Source organism: Pelobates fuscus, chromosome 8 (assembly GCF_036172605.1).
Source record: "Pelobates fuscus isolate aPelFus1 chromosome 8, aPelFus1.pri, whole genome shotgun sequence".
In the NCBI taxonomy this organism is placed as follows: Eukaryota; Metazoa; Chordata; class Amphibia; order Anura; family Pelobatidae; genus Pelobates; species Pelobates fuscus.
The window spans coordinates 72,753,744-72,763,149 of NC_086324.1; the positions used below are offsets into that span (position 1 = coordinate 72,753,744).

At 44.6% G+C, this 9,406-nt stretch overlaps 1 protein-coding gene across 1 annotated transcript in view; it reads right to left on the bottom strand.

Annotated features, from left to right (window-relative positions):
- The window catches only part of YBEY (ybeY metalloendoribonuclease), an 80,229-nt gene extending 75,754 nt beyond the window's left edge, over positions 1 to 4,475 (bottom strand). Inside the window, exon 1 of the mRNA XM_063430045.1 lies at positions 4,427 to 4,475. The gene's annotated coding sequence lies outside the window, so the exon portion shown is untranslated. The remainder of the gene's footprint in view (positions 1 to 4,426) is intronic.
- Positions 4,476 to 9,406: the final 4,931 nt, after the last annotated feature.

Sequence of the window (9,406 nt, forward strand, 5' to 3'; positions counted from 1 at the left end):
TCGGTACTTTTAAACCGAACTCGATGTTTTAATGTATTTAGTGCGGCGTTCGGTTAGTTTAGCTGGGATCGGAGCGGTATTCTCACTAAATGTGCCCGCCGACCCCAGCTATCTACCGAACGGTCATTCGTCTAAAAGCGAGTAAAATTGTGTAAAATATATATTTCTGTATAAATTGCCGGTTTTGCTGCACGAGGGGATAATCCACTTAATCGTCCATTTTAGTGGGAGTATCCCTCTCGTGCAGCAATGCCTGTTGGGATAATCCTGTTGCCTGATGGGAGAACTTCCCTGTACTATCTGTAAGGAGACCCCTTGCAAGGGGAACTGCATAAATATGGAAGTCTGTGAATAAAGCAGTTAGTTGACTCCCAGACTGTGTTTCGTCCGGTTATTGGGAGGGTTGGGGAACTTGTCTTACTTTTCAGCGCTGACTGTGGATGTACCTGTGTAACCAGCGGATATCGGGGATTTTACCATTGCCCTCCGCTACAGAAAAGTCCAGTGATATCGGAGTTTATTGGATTGTAGGATCCTTGTAAGTGGGTGCATGGCCCTGCGGTAAGCCAGCATCGCTGGGGAGAGGTCTGGGAATAGCTGAATCAGTGCCCCGTTCAAGAGTAGCCGATCCATCTCTCATCTTAGCTCAATGAAGAAAAGCTTCCCAAGGCACCTCTCCCAGCTGGTTACCACAATAGCAAAATATGTCTATGGAAAAAGTAGGGATGCAGCTGTATATTCTACAAGAAATATATCAACCAAACATAGTGACCGGACCGGAGCTCAGCCACGCTACAATAGAGGTTGGGGAGTGAGAGAGTCCACTGAGGGAGGGAAGGGGGTTGTAGGAGAGACCACTAGGGGAGGGAGGGGGGTGGAGGAGAGTCCACTATGGGAGGGTGAGGAGAGACCACAGAGGTAGGGGGAGGGGGGTGGGGAGAGACCACTAAGAGAGGCAGGGGGTTGGAGGAGAGACCACTAAGGTTGCGGGAGGTGAGGAGTGCCCACGAAGGGAGGGAGGGGTGGGGGGAGAGGAGAGACCACTTAGGGAGGGGGGTGGAGGGGGAGAAGAGAAACCACTAATGTAAAGGGGGGAGGAGGGGAGAAACCACTAATGGAAAGAGGGGAGAGGAGAGACGACTAATGGAAAAGGGGGAGGAGAGACCACTGGGGGAGGGGGGTGCAAAGGAGAAACCACGAGGGGAGGGGAGAGAGGAGAGACCACTAAGGGGGAGAGGAGGGAGGGTGAGGAGAGACCAGTAAGGGGGAGAGCTCTAAGGGGGAGGGGAGGGAGGGGGGAACCAAGGGATGGGGAGGTAGGAGAGAACACTAAGGGATGGGCGGGAGCACCAAGGGATGGGGGGAGGTAGGAGAGAACACTAGGAGACAGGAGGGGAGAGATCTAAGGGACGGGAGGGGAGAGCTCTAATGGACGGGAGAGCACTAAGGGACAGGAGGGGAGACTTCTAAGAGACAGGAGGGGAGCACACTACAGGAAAGGGGGCAGGGAGCGCACTAAGGGACAGGGGAGCTCACTAAGGGACATGAGGGTAGAGCTCTAAGGGATGGGAGGGGAGAGCAGTAAGGGACGAGGGGAGAGAGGCTGAGGAAGGGGGGAAAGAGAAGCACAAAAGGGCTGGTAGGACTGGTAGCCCCTATCCTACCCCACAAAATCTCTCTTTCACTCCACACACACACCGTTTACCTATACACACACAGAAACACACAATGCATCCTTACACACACAGAAACACACCATGCTTCCCTTACACACAGAGAAACACACAATGCATCCCTTGCACACATACATAGAAACACACAATGCATGGCCTTACACATACACACACAAACACTTCTCTTACACACATACAGAAACTCAATGCACCCCTTACAGACACTCAATGCACCCCTTACAGACACACACACTGCATCCCTTTTATACAAAGAAACACACCTTGCATCCCTTAGACATACAAACACAGATTCACACAATGCATCCCTTACACACAACCAGAAAAACACAATACATCCCTTAAACAGAAACACGCACTGCTTTCTATCCCTTACACAAAAACACACTGTATCCACTACACACACACACACACACACACTGCATCACCTACACAAAATGGTATCCCTATACACTACATACCATAAGTATACACCCCATCAGGTCCTGGGGCCCAGACCTTGAGCTGTGTAATGGGCACCAAAAAATGGAGCTGCTTCCCACTCCCCAGGACATTGATTTGTGCGACCACAGTTACAAACAGCCTTCAGAGAGCCTGTTCTACAACAGACCAGTGGAGCCAGACTGCCACAAGAGCCCATCATCATCCTCATCTGGTTGTAAGTAGGCAATTTAGTTTATTATTTGTGGCACTAATCTCTAATTTATCTCACATTAAAGGGAAACTATAGTCCCCAGAACCACTGCAGCTTAATGTAGTGGTTCTGGTGTATATAGCCTGTCCCTGCAGGCTTTTTAATGTAAACACACACTGTGTGAAGCACTGGCGTTGGTTCATATGGCAGATCATATGGGTGGGGCATTGTGATTTCAAATGGGTGGGGAGGCAATTTTTTTATTTTGCCTAGGGTGGCAAAAATCCTTGCACCGCCCCTGGTTTAACTGTACAGTCTGTACACGTTTAAAGATGCACTCACATTACACTTTTTGGGGACAGATACCCGGTATCCACAAAAGGAGGAGTTATATCAGGGGAACAGGACCAAAAATTCAGGACTGTCCCGTCGAAATCTAGATGATTGGGTGGCATCTAAATCTAATTTATCGTTTAGACATCTAAACGATATACGATTGCAATAGAAATTGGCATCTATACTACAGCTCATTGAGAACATAAGAAAGCTGTGGCAGAACCTACACCCATTCATATACTTTCACATTTTATTTCGCATGTTTCATCCTTTTCCGTTCGGGAGTACTTTATACGAACGGAATTGTTTCGTCTTCCGAACGAGGACCACCACTGTACCCCATTAGAACGTTGACACCGGCCACTTAAGTGCAAAACCGCAAGGGAAGTAATTAATTAACGCTTCCCCTGGGTGGCCGCCATTTCATATAATTGAACTCGTGGGGAAAAAAAAATGGCACCCATCTTGTCTCCCGAACGTGGGCAGCGGTACTTAGTCGTCAAGTGCCTGGAACCCTTTTCGGCTAGGAACGCCAGTAAAACTTAGACCGCTGCCCATTGTATTTCCCGACCACTAATACAATCGACGTTCGGGAGATATGAACTACCAAATAGGGGGAGATTTAATATCCTGAAATAAAGAGATTCCTTTGCACAGTGTTCGCACAGGAACCTCATGAACGGAGACCGGCTAAGGGCACCTATTTCCCTGGAACTGTTTTGGGCTAGCGCCTCGTGCCTGGCCGATCAAAACTTCACCTCAATGGCATTCCCTTTTCATCAAATTGATCTGAGTGATTCTTGGATATGTTATACACTCAAATCGGGGCTATCGGGGAATGTACTTTTTGTGGGGTTCCTATGTATGGTGGGGACACTTTTGGGGTACAGTATATTTTGTTGGATTTTCTGTACCTGAGAGATAATTAAATCAGAGTTTTTTTTCTCACTCAATTATCTCTCAGGCACAGAGGATCCTGGGATTGAAACCCCTGTTTTATTGTGTTGTAAGCCCCTTGTAGGGGACTTGGCATAAAAGCCGTGTGTTTCATCTGGTTACCGGGGGAATTGGGATTTACTTGTGTTGATGGTTCCAGAGTGGCTGAGTGAAGGTATTAGCTGAGGTAACCAGTTGGGTTACCCGTGGTCCGCTACAAAAGCCCTGAACGTGTGTCTCAATGAGATACCTCTGATTGGTTTATTACCAAAGACAGACTGATATTATTATTATTATTATTATTGCAATTTATATAGCGCCAACAGATTCCGTAGCGCTTTACAATATTAAGAAGGGGATTTAACTATAAATAGGACAATTACAAATAAACTTACAGGAACAATAGGTTGAAGAGGACCCTGCTCGATCGAGCTTACATTCTATAGGAGGTGGGGTGTAAAACACATTAGGACAGGATAAGGGAGGACTAGCAAAGGCTGCAGGTCTGAAACTTATGCAAGTTGTTTTTTTCATATAGCCAAAAGCATGTATGTTTTCTTTATCTGAATTTGAACTGAATTGTTGTAAAGGATTTCTGGGCACTTCAGTATAAGATAAAAATCTGGCATTCCTTTATGTAAAGTAGCTTATTTTACCACTTAGGTACTTTTTTTTCCTTCTTTTTCCTTTTACCCAGTGACCCTGGAACCTTTATCCCACTCTACCCAGGAGTCTAAGCGGAATAAACCGTAACTATTACACTTTACCGCAGACTTCATCGTGGGACATTATACTATGTGACACCTGGTGAATATTTCTCTTGTATTACCTCCAGTCAGTGTACAGCAAGGATGGGTTCCCCACTGGCCACAAGACATTGCTGCAGCACCGGAAGTTTACATTCTGGACCTGAAGTGCACCACCGGATAGGAAGAGGACAGCAGTCTGTGTGTTGAATGTATCAGAATGTCGTACTCTTCCCCTGTACCTTATGTCTGTGTGTGTCAGGATTACAAGTTGATCCAGCACACAGTACTGTGTCACACCTAGGACTAAGGATAACGTATGGCCGGACTTAACGTCTCCAAGAATAGTCAAAATACTTGCCGAGATCAGGGACACAGAATCAGACACAAAGATGAGGGAAAGCCAAAAGTCTGACAGGCAGACAGTTACACACACAGTCATTTACAAGCAGTCACACACAGTTGTAGCCAGACAGACCTGAACACAGTTACAGGCAGACAGTCACATATACAGTCACACACACACGGTTACAGGCAGACAGTCACACACACACAGTTACAGGCAGAATCACACAATCACAGGCAGACAGATACACACAGTCACAGGTAGTCACACACACATGGTCGCGGTCAGGCAACTCCAGACACTATAGATCAGGTGTGGGGAACCTTTTAACTGCCAAGGGCCATTTGGATATTTAAAACATAATTCGCAGTCATACAAAATTATCAACTTAATAATTAGATTGCTCTATTTGGTCAAACATTTAACTGACTCACTCCTAATGTGATGGCTGGAACTGCTTCTCTTTTGTGTGATGTTAGCTGGTATTGATGTTGCTGCTCGCAGTGGGTGTGGTGCAGTGTGTGTGTGTGGGGTGCAGTGTGTGTGTGTGAGGAGTGCAGTGTGTGTGTGTGAGGGGTATAGTGTGTTTGTGTGAGGGGTTCTGTGTGTGTGTGAAGAATGCGGTGTGTTTGTGCGAGGGGTGCTGTGTGTTTGTGTAAGGGATGTTGTGTGTTTGTTTAAGGGTTGCTGTGTGTGTGAGGGGGTGCTGTGTGTGTGAGGGGGTGCTGTGTGTGTGGGGGGTATAGTGTTTTTTGTGAGGGGTGCTGCGTGTGTGTGAGGGGGTGTAGTGTGTGTGTGTGTGTGTGGTGTAGTGTGTGTCAGGTGTCAATATTGTGGTGGGGGGATCAAGGAGAAAATCTGTATTTTGTTTACTTTAAAAAGAGGAAGAAAAAAAACTTAATGTACCCCCCCACCCCCTTTTTTTAAACTAACAAAGCATTATTTTCAACGACAAAAATACAACTCTTAAAGGGACTCTATAGTCACCAGAACCCATACAGTCCATATAGTGGTTCTGGTGTCTATAGTCTTTCCCTGCAGGCTTTTCAATGTAAACACTGCCTTTTCAGAGGCGCTAAAAGATCCCCATAGGAATTCATTGATTCAGTGTATCTCTATGTGGAGATGCTGATTGGTGCAGCACAGTGTTTAATCGCGTATGTGCAATAACCTTTCAATGCTTTCCTACGGGGTTTTAGCTGACACTGCAAAGCGTGAGTACATCCAGCGTCAGACTACTAAAAGTTGCCTAACGACCCGGAGGTGCCTCTAGTGCCTGTCTGGTAGAGCTTGGTTGCTTCATCTAAGTGTTGCTTCTAAGTGTGTGTGTGGTTGGAGATATTCTGGAGATGACCTGGAGGTAATCCGAGGTATTCAGGAGGATAAATAAAAAGTTAAGGTTTGTTTGATTTAAATTATTCACCTCATTGGAATGGCAGACTTAGTTCAGTGTAATAGTTGCTTTGCATTTGTTTCACGTTCCACTTTTTGGAGGTTTGGTTGTTGTCTAATCTGTAGACAGTTCTCTATTTTGCGGCAGGAGATTGTATTTTTGAAGTCTGAGATTTGTAAATTATCTGGTAAACAAACTCAGGCTGGAACTGCTGCAAAGCCACTGCCGCAGAGACATACTAGGAATGGCAGATGGATTACTGTAGGATCTGGTAGACTTGGAGTTGTGGATAAAAGGCATATTGCACAGTCTGTTGCTCTACATAATTCATTTTCTGCACTTTCAGAGTGTAGTGGTGTCGTGGAGAGAGGCACTGGGGCTAGTGGTGTTGTGCAGAGAGGCACTGAGGCTAGTGGTGTTATGCAGAGAGGCACTGAGGCTAGTGGTGTTGTGCAGAGAGGCACTGAGGCTAGTGGTGTTGTGCAGAGAGGCACTGAGGCTAGTGGTGTTGTGCAGAGAGGCACTGAGGCTAGTGGTGTTGTGCAGAGAGGCACTGAGGCTAGTGGTGTTGTGCAGAGAGGCACTGAGGCTAGTGGTGTTGTGCAGAGAGGCACTGAGGCTAGTGGTGTTGTGCAGAGAGGCACTGAGGCTAGTGGTGTTGTGCAGAGAGGCACTGAGGCTAGTGGTGTTGTGCAGAGAGGCACTGAGGCTAGTGGTGTTGTGCAGAGAGGCACTGAGGCTAGTGGTGTTGTGCAGAGAGGCACTGAGGCTAGTGGTGTTGTGCAGAGAGACACTGAGGCTAGTGGTGTTGTGCAGAGAGGCACTGAGGCTAGTGGTGTTGTGCAGAGAGGCACTGAGGCTAGTGGTGTTGTGAAGAGAGGCACTGAGGCTAGTGGTGTTGTGAAGAGAGGCATTGAGGCTAGTGGTGTTGTGAAGAGAGGCATTGAGGCTAGTGGTGTTGTGCAGAGAGGCACTGAGGCTAGTGGTGTTGTGCAGAGAGGCTTGAAGACTATGGTGAGGCCTAATAGAAAGCAGTTGTTGGTGGGGGATTCCATCATAAGAGGTGTGGAGATGGACAATGGTGGTCTTGTGAGGTGTCTTCCCGGAGCTACTGCTCACAGAGACAGGAGACGTATCTGTAATATTGTTAAGCAAGCAAAGCAGGAAGGGGAATTGGATGTACTTGTCCATTTAGGGACAAATGACTTCGCTTGCAATGAGGTTTCAGAGGTTAAGGAAGTTTTTAGTGTTTTTGCCAATGATATACGGCAGGTTGCTTCCACATTGTCATTCTCTGAAGTTCTGCCTGTGCATAACACTCAGAATGACAGGCGGATGCGTATTAGGGACTTTAACTTGTGGCTTGGTGAATGGTGTCGGGAGCAAGGATTTGGCTTTATTGCTCATGGTAGCTCTATTTGGAATGGAAATAAACTGTACAAAAAAGATGGTTTGCATCTTTCTCAAAAGGGAACAAATGTTCTCAGTGAGCAGTTCAGAGGTTTTGCTAGGATGTATTTAAACTAGGAGGGGGGGGCAAAAGGGTGATAAAACATCAATCCAATTGTCCCCCAAAACAAGGACAGAAGGTGCCTGTAGCAAGTGTGTTAAAAAATGATAAGCTTAGAGTCATGTCTACAAATGCTCGCAGTTTAGGGAATAAGATCCATGAACTTGTGGCAATAATGGCAACTGATAGTGTAGATTTAGTCGCTGTTACTGAGACATGGTATAATGAGAAAAATGACTGGGACATAGCAATACCAGGGTACTCTTTATATAGAAAAGACAGGGAAGGCAAGAAAGGGGGAGGGGTGGCCCTGTATGTAAAGAATAGCATAAAATCTAGCCTAATAAAGGTTAGTGAGGCGAACATAGAGTCAGTTTGGGTTACGTTAGAATTTGGTAATCACACAGTAACTCGTGTAGGTGTGATATATAGGCCCCCAGGACAAATTGAAGAGTTAGATAATCTACTAGTTGAAGAAATAGCTAAAATGACAATGAAGGGGGAAGTTATCATCATGGGTGACTTTAACCCCTTCAGGACCGGCCTGTTTTTGCGATGTTTGTACGTTAAGGACCAGAGCAGTTTTAACACTTTTGTGGTGTTTGTGTTTAGCTGTAATTTTCCGCTCTCTCATTTACGGTTCCCATACAAGTTATATACTGTTTTTTTCACGACAAGAAGGGCTTTCTTTACATACCAGTATATATATTATGTCATATATTGTATTTAAAAAAAATAATAAAATATGGTGAAAAATAAAAAAAAAAAACATGTTTTTGGACTTTTACTTGAAAAATCTTTTACTTATCTACAAAAGCTAATGAAAAAAACTGCTAAATAGATTCAAAATTTTGTCCCGAGTTTAAAAACACCCAGTGTTTACATGCTTTATTGCTTTTTTTTGCAAGTTATAGGCCTATAAATACAAGTAGGAAATTGCTGTTTCAATATATATATATTTTAAATGTATCAATAGTGACATTGTTACACCGTTATCTGTCATAAATCCCTGAAACACACCTAACATGTACATATTTTTTAAAGTAGACAACCCAGGGTATTCAAAATGGGGTATGTCCAGTTTTTTTTAGTAGCCACCTAGTCACAAACACTGGCCAAAGTTAGCATTTATATTTGTTTGTGTGTTAAAAATGCAAAAAACGCTAACTTTGGCCGGTGTTTGTGACTAAGTGGCTACTAAAAAAAGCTGAACATACCCCATTTGCAATACCTTGGGTTGTCTTCTTTTGCAAATGGTATGCCATCATGGGGCTAATTCTCATTCCTTGGCTACCATACGCTCTCAAAGGCAACCTAACCAATCTGACAAATTTCAATAAAAAAAAAAAAAGTAAAATCAAGCCTTATATTTGACCCTGTAACTTTCACAAACACTATAAAACCTCTACATGTGGGGTACTGTTATACTCAGGAGACTTCGCTGAACACAAATATTAGTGTATCAGAACAGTAAAATATATCACAGCAATAATATCCTCAGTGAAAGAGCTGTTTGTGTGTGAAAAATGCAAAAAACTTCACTTTCACTGACAATATCATCGCTGTGATATGTTTTACTGTTTTGAAACACTAATATTTGTGTTCAGCGAAGTCTCCCGAGTAAAACAGTACCCCCATGTACAGGATTTAGGGTGTCATAGAAAGTTACAGGGTTAAACACAGTGCTAGCAAATTAAATTATCTGGACTTTTGGCCTGGGTTGGCAGGCAGGTCCCTCAAATTGCAATCATTAAAATTACTTAATTAGGTAAAAATATTACATAAATATGCACGTAGAATTTTAATATATATAC